This window comes from Salvelinus alpinus, chromosome 32, assembly GCF_045679555.1.
Source record: "Salvelinus alpinus chromosome 32, SLU_Salpinus.1, whole genome shotgun sequence".
Taxonomy (NCBI): domain Eukaryota; kingdom Metazoa; phylum Chordata; class Actinopteri; order Salmoniformes; family Salmonidae; genus Salvelinus; species Salvelinus alpinus.
Genome location: NC_092117.1, coordinates 29,847,845 through 29,861,693, shown reverse-complemented (window position 1 = coordinate 29,861,693; position 13,849 = coordinate 29,847,845). Strand labels below are relative to the sequence as shown.

The 13,849-nt window shown below is 41.9% G+C and overlaps 1 protein-coding gene across 2 annotated transcripts in view; it reads left to right on the top strand.

The window, feature by feature from the left end:
• LOC139562723 (leucine zipper putative tumor suppressor 2 homolog) overlaps positions 1 to 13,849 on the top strand; it is a 92,175-nt gene that overhangs the window by 31,046 nt on the left and 47,280 nt on the right. Inside the window, exon 2 of one of the 2 annotated variants that reach the window (XM_071380688.1) lies at positions 11,807 to 13,801. The exons of the other annotated variant lie outside the window; for it this stretch is intronic. The gene's annotated coding sequence lies outside the window, so the exon portion shown is untranslated. The remainder of the gene's footprint in view (positions 1 to 11,806; positions 13,802 to 13,849) is intronic. 2 annotated transcript variants of the gene reach the window in all.

Sequence of the window (13,849 nt, the reverse complement as noted above, 5' to 3'; positions counted from 1 at the left end):
AGAACTGGACAAGAACCTGACACCCTCAGCACACAGGGGGACAAACACCTACCTGGAGGTGACAGCATTCCCTCCCCCATATGCCCCCCTAGGCACAACTTTGACAACATAACCAACAAAAACGGGTCACAACTCCTGCAGCTCTGTCGCACGCTGGGTATGTACATAGTCAATGGTAGGCTTCGAGGGGACTCCTATGGTAGGTTCACCTATAGCTCATCTCTTGGCAGTAGCACTGTAGACTACTTTATCACTGACCTCAACCCAGAGTCTCTCAGAGCGTTCACAGTCAGCCCACTGACACCCCTATCAGACCACAGCAAAATCACAGTCTACTTGAACAGAGCAATACTCAATCACGAGGCATCAAAGCCAAAGGAACTGAGTAACATTAAGAAATGCTATAGATGGAAGGAATGCAGTTTGGAAATCTACCAAAAAACAATTAGGCAACAACAAATTCAATCCCTTTTAGACAATTTTTAGACAACTTCCTGGGTAAAACGTTCCACTGCAATAGTGAAGGTGTAAACTTGGCAGTAGAAAATCTTAACAGTATATTTGACCTCTCAGCTTCCCTATCAAACCTAAAAATCTCAAATAGAAAACCGAAGAAAATGAACAACAATGACAAATGGTTTGATGACGAATGCAAAAATCTAAGAAATAAATTGAGAAACCTGTCCAACCAAAAACATAGAGACCCGGAAAACCTGAGTCTACGCCTTCACTATGGTGAATCACTAAAACAATACAGAAATACACTACGGAAAAAGAAGGAACAGCACGTCAGAAATCAGCTCAATGTAATTGAAGAATCCATAGACTCTAACCACTTCTGGGAAAATTGGAAAACACTAAACAAACAACAACACGAAGAATTATCTATCCAAAATGGAGATGTATGGGTAAACCACTTCTCCAATCTTTTTGGCTCTATAACAAAGAATAAAGAGCAAAAACATATACATGATCAAATACAAATCCTTGAATCAACTATTAAAGACTACCAGAACCCACTGGATTCTCCAATTACCTTGAACGAGTTACAGGACAAAATAAAAACCCTCCAACCCAAAAAGGCCTGTGGTGTTGATGGTATCCTTAATGAAATGATCAAATATACAGACAACAAATTCCAATTGGCTATACTAAAACTCTTTAACATCGTCCTTAGCTCTGGCATCTTCCCCAATATTTGGAACCAAGGACTGATCACCCCAATCCACAAAAGTGGAGACAAATTTGACCCCAATAACTACCGTGGAATATGCGTCAACAGTAACCTTGGGAAAATACTCTGCATTATCATTAACAGCAGACTCGTACATTTCCTCAATGAAAACAATGTACTGAGCAAATGTCAAATTGGCTTTTTACCAAATTACCGTACAACAGACCATGTATTCACCCTACACACCCTAATTGACAACCAAACAAACCAAAACAAAGGCAAAGTCTTCTCATGCTTTGTTGATTTCAAAAAAGCCTTCGACTCAATTTGGCATGAGGGTCTGCTATACAAATTGATGGAAAGTGGTGTTGGGGGAAAAACATACGACATTATAAAATCCATGTACACAAACAACAAGTGTGCGGTTAAAATTGGCAAAAAACACACACATTTCTTCACACAGGGTCGTGGGGTGAGACAGGGATGCAGCTTAAGCCCCACCCTCTTCAACATATATATCAAGACTGTGCCTGTCTTCTGCCTTTTTGTCTCAAGCAAACAGCTAGCCATTCAGCATAGGTCTTCAATCAACTCTTCTCTCTCTGTTTTTCTGTCTCGCTGTGCGTCTCTCTGTTTCTCTGTGTCTCTCAACGAATTGGCGAGGGCATTAGAACAGTCTGCAGCACCTGGCCTCACCCTACTAGAATCCGAAGTCAAATGTCTACTGTTTGCTGATGATCTGGTGCTTCTGTCACCAACCAAGGAGGGCCTACAGCAGCACCTAGATCTTCTGCACAGATTCTGTCAGACCTGGGCCCTGACAGTAAATCTCAGTAAGACCAAAATAATGGTGTTCCAAAAAAGGTCCAGTCGCCAGGACCACAAATTCCATCTAGACACCGTTGCCCTAGAGCACACAAAAAACTATACATACCTCGGCCTAAACCTCAGCACCACAGGTAACTTCCACAAAGCTGTGAACGATCTGAGAGACAAGGCAAGAAGGGCATTCTATGCCATCAAAAGGAACATAAATTTCAACATACCAATTAGGATCTGGCTAAAAATACTTGAATCAGTCATAGAGCCCATTGCCCTTTATGGTTGTGAGGTCTGGGGTCCGCTCACCAACCAAGATTTCACAAAATGGGACAAACACCAAATTGAGACTCTGCATGCAGAATTCTGCAAAAATATCCTCCGTGTACAACGTAGAACACCAAATAATGCATGCAGAGCAGAATTAGGCCGATACCCACTAATTATCAAAATCCAGAAAAGAGCCGTTAAATTCTACAACCACCTAAAAGGAAGCGATTCCCAAACCTTCCATAACAAAGCAATCACCTACAGAGAGATGAACCTGGAGAAGAGTCCCCTAAGCAAGCTGGTCCTGGGGCTCTGTTCACAAACACACCCCACAGAGCCCCAGGACAACAGCACAATTAGACCCAACCAAATCATGAGAAAACAAAAAGATAATTACTTGACACATTGGAAAGAATTAACAAACAAACAGAGCAAACTAGAATGCTATTTGGCCCTAAACAGAGAGTACACAGTGGCAGAATACCTGACCACTGTGACTGACCCAAACTTAAGGAAAGCTTTGACTATGTACAGACTCAGTGAGCATAGCCTTGCTATTGAGAAAGGCCGCCGTAGGCAGACATGGCTCTCAAGAGAAGACAGGCTATGTGCTCACTGCCCACAAAATGAGGTGGAAACTGAGCTGCACTTCCTAACCTCCTGCCCAATGTATGACCATATTAGAGACACATATTTCCCTCAGATCACACAGATCCACAAAGAATTCGAAAACAAATCCAATTTTGATAAACTCCCATATCTACTGGGTGAAATTCCACAGTGTGCCATCACAGCAGCAAGATTTGTGACCTGTTGCCACAAGAAAAGGGCAACCAGTGAAGAACAAACACCATTGTAAATACAACCCATATTTATGTTTATTTATTTTAACTTGTGTGCTTTAACCATTTATACATTGCTACAACACTGTATATATATAATATGACATTTGTAATGTCTTTATTGCTTTGAAACTTCTGTATGTGTAATGTTTACTGTTAATTTTTTTTGTTTATTTCACTTTTGTATATTATCTACCTCACTTGCTTTGGCAATGTTAACACATGTTTCCCATGCCAATAAAGCCCCTTGAATTGAATTGAATTGAGAGAGAGAGAGAGAGAGAGAGAGAGAGAGAGAAGAGAGAGAGAGAGAGAGAGAGAGAGAGAGAGAGAGAGAGAGAGAGAGAGAGAGAGAGAAAGGGAGATGGAGGGAGAGAGAGGGAGAGAGTTAGCTGGTCTCATAGCGTCTCAAACATTCCTACAGAATACCCTCAGGGGGAGAGAGAGAGAGAGAGAGAGAGGAGAGAGAGAGAGAGAGAGAGAGAGAGAGAGAGAGAGAGAGAGAGAGAGAGAGAGAGAGAGAGAGAGAGAGAGAGAGAGAGAGAGTTAGCGTCTCAAACATTCCTACAGTATACCCTCAGGGAGAGAGAGAGAGTTAGCTGGTCTCATAGCGTCTCAAACATTCCTACAGTATACCCTCAGAGAGAGAGAGAGAGGGAGAGTTGAAGCTGGTCTCATAGCATCTCCAATATCCCTCCACACAACACAGTATACCCTCAGAGAGAGAGAAGAAAAAGAAAAGTATTTATAACAGAAAGGAAATGATTCCCACCCTCCAGACTGAATTCCCTGAGACATGGACTGTATCAGGAAGTTTGAGAAACTCTGAGAAAGGCTTCGGGTTACGGACGTGGATGCAGTGTAGTTTTGAGAGGAGGAGGGGAAGGAGGAGGAGGAGAGGAGAAGAAAAAGAGAAGAGAAGGAAAGAAAATAGAAAAGTTGTTAACAGCAGACCATTAGATCACCATGGGGATGATGTCCAGGTTACCGTGGAAATTAGATACTTTCTCAAGGGACCTCCGGGTTAAATAAAGGAGAGGTAAAAAAAAAGCGTGCTGGTTGAGTGTGTTGAATTAGTCAATTAGGCAGAGTCTGAGATGGTCTGTCCAGAAAGCTCCGAATGATCTGGAAACATAACGGCAATGAGGGTCCTTCTAATGCCATCGAAAGGAACATTTAAAGATTCGACATATTTTCCAGATTAGGACTTTGGCTTAAAATACTATTTGAATAAGTTCATCATAACTACATTGCCCTTTATGGTGGTGAGGTCTGGGGTCCGCTCACCAACCAAGAATTCCCAAAAAAACGAACGTGTGTTTGAGTGTGTTGTTTCATTAGGCAGAGTCTGAGAGTCTTCCAGAAAACTCTGAATGATCTGAGAGATAAGGCAAGAAGGTCCTTCTATGCCATCAAAAGGAACATAAAATTCGACATACCAATTAGGATCTGGCTAAAAATATTTGAATAAGTTATATAACTCATTGCCCTTTATGGTGGTGAGGTCTGGGGTCCGCTCACCAACCAAGAATTCCCAAAATAGGATGAACACCAAATTGAGACTCTGCATGCAGAATTCTGCAAAAATATCCTCAGTGTACAATTCTGCAGAGCAGAATTAGGCCGATACCCGCTAATTATCCAAATCTAGAAAAGAGACGTTAAATTATACAACCACCTGAAAGGAGGCGATTCCCAAACCTTCCATAACAAAGCCATCACCTACAAAGAGATGAACCTAAGCAAGCTGGTCCCGGGGCTCTGTTCACAAACACAAACAGACCCCACAGAGCCCCAGGACAGCAACACAATTAGACTCAACCAAATCATGAGAAAACAAAAAGATAATTACTTGACACATTGGAAAGTATTTACAAAAAAACAGAACAAACTAGAATGCTATTTGGCCCTAAACAGAGAGTACACAGTGGCAGAATACCTGACCACTGTGACTGACCCAATATTAAGGAAAGCTTTGACTGTGTACAGACTCGTGCGCATAGCCTTGCTATTGAGAAAGTCCGCCGTAGGCAGACCTGGCTCTCAAGAGAAGACAGGCTATGTGCACACTGCCTACAAAATGAGGTGTAAACTGAGCTGCACTTCCTAACCTCCTGCCAAATGTATGACCATATTAGAGACACATATTTCCCTCAGATTACACAGACCCACAAAGAATTTGAAAACAAATCCAATTTTGTTAAACTCCCATATCTACTGGGTGGAATACCAGTGTGCCATCACAGCAGCAAGATGTGTGACCTGTTGCCACAAGAAAAGGGCAACCAGTGAAGAACAAACACCATTGTAAATACAACCCATATTTATTTATTTTCCCTTTTGTACTTTAACTATTTGCACATCGTTACAACACTGTATAAAGACATAATATGACATTTGAAATGGCTTTATTATTTTGGAACTTGTGTGAGTGTAATATTTACTGTTTATTGTTTATTTCACTTTTGTTTATTCATTTCACATGCTTTGGCAATGTAAACATAAACTCAGCAAAAAAAGAAACATCCTCTCACTGTCGACTGCGTTTATTTTCAGCAAACTTAACATGTGTAAATATTTGTATGAACATAACAAGATTCAACAACTGAGACATAAACTGAACAAGTTCCACAGACATGTGACTAACAGAAATTGAATAATGTGTCCCTGAACAAAGGGGGGGGTCAAAATCAAAAGTAACAGTCAGTATCTGGTGTGGCCACCAGCTGCTTTAAGTACTGCAGTGCATCTCCTCCTCATGGCACCTGCAAGTTCCCGGACATTTCTGTGGGGAATGTCCCTAGCCCTCACCCTCCGATCCAACAGTTCCCAGACGTGCTCAATGGGATTGAGATCCGGGCTCTTCGCTGGCCATGGCAGAACACTGACATTCCTGTCTTGCAGGAAATCATGCACAGAATGAGCAGTATGGCTGGTGGCATTGTCATGCTGGAGGGTCATGTCAGGATGAGCCTGCAGGAAGGGTACCACATGAGGGAGGAGGATGTCTTCCCTGTAACACACAGCGTTGAGATTGCCTGCAATGACAACAAGCTCAGTCCGATGATGCTGTGACACACCTCCCCAGACCATGACGAACCCTCCACCTCCAAATCGATCCCGCTCCAGAGTACAGGCCTCAGAGTAACGCTCATTCCTTCGACGATAAACGCAAATCCGACCATCACCCCTGGTGAGACAAAACCGCGACTCGTCAATGAAGAGCACTTTTTGCCAGTCCTGTCTGGTCCAGCGACAGTGGGTTTGTGCCCATAGGCGACGCTGTTGCCTGTGATGTCTGGTGAGGACCTGCCTTACAACAGGCCTACAAACCCTCAGTCCAGCCTCTCTCAGTCTATTGCGGACAGTCTGAGCACTGATGGAGGGATTGTGCGTTCCTGGTGTAACTTGGGCAGTTGTTGTTATCATCCTGTACCTGTCCCGCAGGTGTGATGTTCGGATGTACCGATCCTGTGCAGGTGTTGTTACACGTGGTCTGCCACTGCGAGGACGATCAGCTGTCCGTCTTGTCTCCCTGTAGCGCTGTCTTGGGCGTCTCACAGTACGGACATTGCAATTTATTGCCCTGGCCACATCTGCAGTCCTCATGCCTCCTTGCAGCATGCCTAAGGCACATTCACGAAGATGAGCAGGGACCCTGGGCATCTTTTTTTTTGTGTTTTTCAGAGTCAGTAGAAACGCCTCTTTAGTGTCCTAAGTTTTCATAACTGTGACCTTAATTGCCTACAGTTTGAAAGCTGTTAGTGTCTTAGCGACCGTTCCACAGGTGCATGTTCATGAATTGTTTATGGTTAATTGTTTCATGGGAAACAGTGTTTAAACCCTTTACAATGAAGATCTGTGAAGTTATTTGGATTTTTACAAATTATCTTTGAAAGACAGGGTCCTGTTTCTTTTTTTGCTGAGTTTATGTTCCCATGCCAATAAAGCCCCTTGAACTGAATTGAATTGAGTTGAGTCTACCCTCTGCTGGTGGGTTGTAGTACAACACTGTCACTTCAGAGCCACTGATATCACAGCAAGCTTGATCCAGCCTGATGCCCTCTACAACTCTGTTATGATAATATATGACTGTAATGGTGAAAACAATGTAGTAGACAATAGATCTGAAACAAAGTCATGGAAGGAAGGAAGGAAGGAAGGAAGGAAGGAAGGAAGGAAGGAAGGAAGGAAGGAAGGAAGGAAGGAAGGAAGGAAGGAAGGAAGGAAGGAAGGAAGGAAGGAAGGAAGGAAGGAAGGAAGGAAGGAAGGAAGGAAGGAAGGAAGTCATTAGATTGTCAAAGTACTACTCCACCAGGGTTAATGTAGAGTAACCAGGATGGATCCTAGTGTCCACTGGCCTTAGGGGATCCATTCACTGAGTTTAACGAACCGTATAGATCTATCGTCAGGGCAGTACAGGCAAACACAGTCTCTTTTTACTTCATCTTAACTAGACGATAAATGGTGTTCATTAATCATCACAGTCATTTGACGTGTACATTGTCTGGAGGTCATTACCTGTATTCTCTCCATTCTCTCTCTCTCATTCTCTATCGGTCTCTCTGTTTCCTTCGCTCTCTGTTTCCCTCTCTCTCTCTCTCTCTCTCTCTCTGCAGAGATCAGAAGACGACTGTTTAGCTCTAGTGTTGTCTGCCACCAAATCCCCCTTTGAATAAAAGTCAGAAATTGAAGCGGGCAAATCATGTTTTATGTATGTGTGATTACACAATGAAAGCAGAGGGAAAGTGGGGCAAGCATCACACAGCTTGGCGTATTATAGCAACAAAGCTGCTTTCCCCCGTTTCTTAGAAAATAAATGACAGCAGCAGAGAGAGAGAGAGAGAGAGAGAGAGAGAGAGAGAGAGAGAGAGAGAGAGAGAGAGAGAGAGAGAGAGAGAGAGAGAGAGAGAGAGAGAGAGAGAGAGAGAGAGAGAGAGAGAGAGAGAGAGAGAGAGAGAGAGAGAGAGAGAGAGAGAGAGAGAGAGAGGACTTTAGCTAATGACTAGCAAAGCGGAAGGAACACTACATAATAATAGCATTAGCTTCCTACTGTACGTGTTCTATCTGTGCCACTAACTCTTGGGTTTGATTGAGTTGAAGAATACAGTGAGACTGGCTGGGTTCAGATGGAAACTAGTGTTGTACTGCAGTAGGCTGAATCAGGGTCACACAGAGTGATTCTTGGTAGTCTTAAACAAATCTACTTTGAAACAAAAGTATCCACCTCACACACATCGGTATGGGCTTAAAAAAAAAAATTGAGTTTGCATCCCAATATTACACTTTATAAAGTTGAAGTCGGAAGTTTACATACACTTAGGTTGCAGTCATTAAAACTCGTTTTTCAACCACTTCACAAATTTCTTGTTAACAAACTATAGTTTTGGCAAGTAGGTTAGGACATCTACTTTGTGCATGACACAAGTAATTTTTCAACAATTGTTTACAGACAGATTATTTCACTTATAATTCACAGTATCACAATTCCACTGGATCAGAAGTTTACATACACTAAGTTGACTGTGCCTTTAAACAGATTGGAACATTTCTGATAGACTAATTGACATCATTTGATTTAATTGGAGGTGTACCTGTGGATGTATTTCAAGGCCTACCTTCAAACTCAGTGCCTCTTTGTTTGACATCATGGGAAAATCAAAAGAAATCAGCCAAGACCTCCACAAGTCTGATTCTTCCTTGGGAGCAATTTCCAAATGCCTGAATGTACCACGTTCATCTGTACAAACAATTGTACGCAAGTATAAACACCATGGGACCAGGCAGCCATCATACCGCTCAGGAACGCATTCTGTCTTCTAGAGATTAATGTACTTTGGTGCGAAAAGTGCAAATCAATCCCAGAGCAACAGGAAAGAACCTTGTGAAGATGCTGGAGGAAACAGGTACAAAAGTAACCGCCATAAAAAGCCAGACTACGGTTTGCAACTGCACATGGGAACAAAGATCGTACTTCTTGGAGAAATGTCCTCTGGTCTGATGAAACAAAAATATAACTGTTTGGCCATAATGACCATCGTTATGTTTGGAGGAAAAAGGGGGAGGCTTGCAAGCCGAAGAACACCATCTCAACCGTGAAGCACGGAGGTGGCAGCATCATGTTGTGGGGGTGCTTTGCTGCAGGAGGGACTGGTGCACTTCACAAAATAGATGGCATCATGAGGAATGAAAATTATGTGGATATATTGAAGCAACATCTGAAGACGTCAGTCAGGAAGTTAAAGCTTGATCGCAAATGGGTCTTCCAAATGGACAATGACCCCAAGCATACTTCCAAAGTTGTGGCAAAATGGCTTAAGGACAACAAAGTCAAGGTATTGGAGTGGCCATCACAAAGCCCTGACCTCAATCCTATAGAAAATGTGTGGGCAGAGTTGAAGAAGTGTGTGCGAGCAAGGAGGTCTAAAAAACCTGACTCAGTTACACCAGCTCTGTCAGGAGGAATGGGCCCAAAATTCACCCAACTTATTGTGGGAAGCTTCTGGAAGGCTACCCAAAACATTTGACCGAAGTTAAACAATTTAAATGCAATGCTACCAAATACTAATTGAGTGTATGTAAACTTCTGAGCCACTGGGAATGTGATGAAAGAAATAAAAGCTGAATTTTTTTTTTAAATAAAATAAAGTTGTGATCCTAACTGACCTAAGACAGGGAATTTCTACTAGGAATTGTGAAAAACTGAGTTTAAATGTATTTGGCTAAAGTGTATGTAAACTTCCGACTTCAACTGCATGAAAACCAGGCCTGGTGTCCCCGATATTTCATAGTATTCTATTGTTTCCAGTACTTGTCTTATATTATCTCCAATGTATCATCCATGTAAAAAACCTGTCTGATTAGGATGAATAATATCTGACAATACTTTTTAATTCTCTGCGCCAAGCATTTAACTAGAATTTTTGCATCACAACACTGAAGTGTAAGAGGTCTCCAATGTTTTAATGGACTGGATCTTTATATTTACCACTTGGATCCTGTTTCAGTAAGAATGAAATCAGACCTTCTTGTAGCGTGTATGATTTATCTACCATTTATATAGGAGTGGTTAAATCATGCTAATAATGGTGCTCTGAGTATATAAAAAAAGGTTTGGTATACTTCAACTGGTATGCCATCCAGCCCTGGAGTTTTCCCAGCCTTAAAGGATTTAATTGCACCAAGAAGTTCCTCCTCTGTAATTTGGTCTTCACATGAGTCTTTCTATACAGATGTTAATTTTACATTATTAATAGGGGAAAAAATTCATACAATTAGCTTCAGTTAGTTGAGATGGGGGAGACTGAAACAAAAATATATTCTTCAAGTACTTTACTTCCTCTTTCAAAATATCATTAGGTGAATGATGCCTGACTCCATCTTTTGTAACAAGTTTCAATAAAAAAAATTGGTAGCATTTCTATTTTGAAGATTTAAAAAGTATTTGGTGCATTTTTCCCCATATTACGTCCAGTTCACTTTATTTTTATAATATATTACACTGGATCTTTCTTGAATAAGTTCTGCCATTTCTTCTTTTTTTAACTTATTCTGAGCCTATATGGTACAGTTTTTATTGCTATCTATCTGTTCTGTTAATCCTTCAATTTCCTTTGTTAATATGGGCTCTTTGACCTAAATTGCTTTTGTTTTATAGATGAGTACTGAATTGCATGGCCTCAAAAGGCACATTTAAAAGTGTCCCATACAATAAGGGGATCTGCTGTACCTATGTTATGTCGGAAAAAGACAGTTATAAATTATTCTGTCCTAGTTAAAAACAAGTTATCATCCAGTAGGCTTTGATTCAATTTCCAATATCCTCACCCACGTGGAAATTCTGTAATATATATGCCAATTATGTGATGGTCCGACCGCATTCTGTCCCCTATCAATACTTTTTAAACTTTTGGTGCCAGAGAGAATGTCATAAGAAAGTAATCAAGACGACTAGCTTGATTAAGCCTCCGCCATGTATATCTCACTAGGTCAGGGTATTTAATCCTCCATATATCCACTAATTCCAATATATCCAGGACATTCATGATTTCCTAAGTGCCTGAGGGTGATAGTTTGTAGTGTGATTTCCTTTACGGTCCATAGAGGTATTTAAAACCGTATTAAAATCTCCCACCATAATAATAGAGTCTAGTGCTGCTTGTAGAGTTGATAAATTCTTATATATATTTTCAAAGAAGCTTGGATCATCATTATTTGCACCTTATAGGTTAATAAACCATATATGTTTATGGTCCAATAACATATTTAAAATGATCCATCTACCTTCCTGATCTGTTGGACATTTTGCACATTTGGATCAAAATTACTGTTAATTAATATCATCAAAACTTTTGAGTTTCTTTGCCCATGGGAGAAATATATTTCACCCCCCAGTCCCTTTTCCACAAAACTTAATCTAAAATTGTTGAATGAGTTTCCTGTAAACAATAGATATTATATTCCTTCTCTTTTAGCCAGTTAAATACTGATCATCTTTTCTTATTATCTGCTAAACCATTACAATTGTAACTGGCTATACTTATTTCACCACTTACCATAATGAGACACAACTTTCAATTATATTTATATATGTTTGTAAATGTACCATTAAAAAGTAGCATGAAGATTGGGTGTCTATATAGCTGTACCATATTTGGATTGCTACTAAGTAAACCTCCAATTGGTCCCCACTATTTCACAGCTAAAACCCCTCCTCATCCCGAGTTGGGTTGTCATCCCAATGCCTGGCAGACCACCCCCGACCCCCCGGATCCCATGGCCCCGGAGAGACCGGGGCCCATCTTTCGAAAAGAGCCCACAGAGCCACCCACAGAACAGAAGCAGATCAACCACCAAATGCATTTCCATCGCCCTCACCTCGATTTGTATTATATATAGCCATTAAAAATATATATATTTTTAAAAATCGTGTTATATCGTGCTCTGCATGCATTATTTGGTGTTTTACATTGTACACTGAGGATATTTTTGCAGAATTCTGGAGACAGGAGGACAAGCCCTGGTGTCTCTCCTTCCTTCAGGAGGATGATTATGATACTGTTCTGCTCTGTACTTGTGTTCAGCTGATTAGTGGTCAAGGGGGTCAGTATTAAATAAATCATATATTATTTATGTTGGATACACAGACTGAAAGGGGGGTAGGGAGTGGGACATCATTTTTTGTTATTCTTGGTCTCATCTGTTCATCACTATAGAACACTATAGGCTGAGTATAGAACAGTTTCAATTTATCTTGCTCATCCCAATGAAATCAGGGGGACCCCCATTAGCCTAAAAATATTAACTTGACAGACACACCCCCGATACAGCGTTTAACACTGTTACGCTATATCAGAAACACACTGACAGAACAAAGTAATAATCATCCTGAGAATACTTCCAGAACCACCTGAATGTCACTTTACGGCAACTGCAGGAAGAGAGGTTAAAGATACAGCATGACACTGCAAGTAGGCCGAAATCAATCAGCTGAATTCTATCATTCATCAGAGAGGGGAGAGAGAGAGATAGGGATAGAGTTAAATGTTGTCCTCCACTCTCCTCCTCTCTTCCCTCTCTCCTCCTCTCTTCCTTCTCTTCCCTCTCTCTTCTCTATCTCCTCCTCTCTTCCTTCTCTTCCTTCTCTTCCCTCTCTCCTCCTCTCTCCTCTCTTCCCGCTCTCCTCCTCTCTCCTCTCTTCTCTCTCTCCTCCTCTCTCCCCCAATCTTCCCTCTCTCCTCCTCTCTCCTCCTCTCTTCTCTCTCTCCTCCACTCTCCTCCTCTCTTCCCTCTCTCCTCTCTTCCCTCTCTTCCCTCTCTCCTCCTCTCACCTCCACTCTTCCCTCTCTCCTCCTCTCATCTCCTCTCTTCCCTCTCTCCTCTTCTCTTCCCTCTCTCCTACTCTGTTCCCTCTCTTCTCCTTTCTCCTCCTCTCTTCCCTCTCTCCTCCACTCTTCCCTTTCTCCTCCTCTCTTCCCTCTCTCCTCCTCTCTTCCCTTTCTTCCCTCTCTCCTCCCCTCTTCCCTCTCTCCTCCTCTTCCCTCTCTTCCCTCCTCTTTTCCCTATTTTCCCTCTCTCCTCCTATTTTCCCTCTCTTCTCCTATTTTCCCTCTCTTCCCTTTCTCTTCCTCTCCTCCCTCTCTCCTCATCTCTTCCCTCTCTCCTCCTCTCTTTCCTATCTCCTCCTATCTTCCCTCTTCCCTCTCTCCTCCTATCTTCCCTCTCTCCTCCTATCTTCCCTCTCTCCTCCTCTCTCCTCCTATCTTCCCTCTCTCCTATTGGATGTGGATCAGAGAATGTTGTTGTTTCATGTTGAAGTGACCTATTTCGGAATGTGTGAGAGAGCACACACACACACACACACACACACACACACACACACACACACACACACACACACACACACACACACACACACACACACACACACACACACACACACACACACGCGCGCGCAAGATGAGACTGCAGTCAAAGCTATAAATGGTAGAGATAAACAAACACAGAGTGTAATATCACTCTGCTCTCCCCTCAGATGTGTGTGTTTGTGTGTGCGTGTGTATCGGGGTCTGTGTGTGCACTTTTTTTGTTGGGGTATTGTCCTGTGAATATCACGGTGGCCGTGGCAGTTTGCCTGAGTAACCAGAAGGAGGCAGTGGATTCCTCTTCTCTCCTTTCACAGAAGACAGCATTTTGGGTAGTACATTTAACTGAATGACCAGTGTATTGTACTAAAAACTGTTAC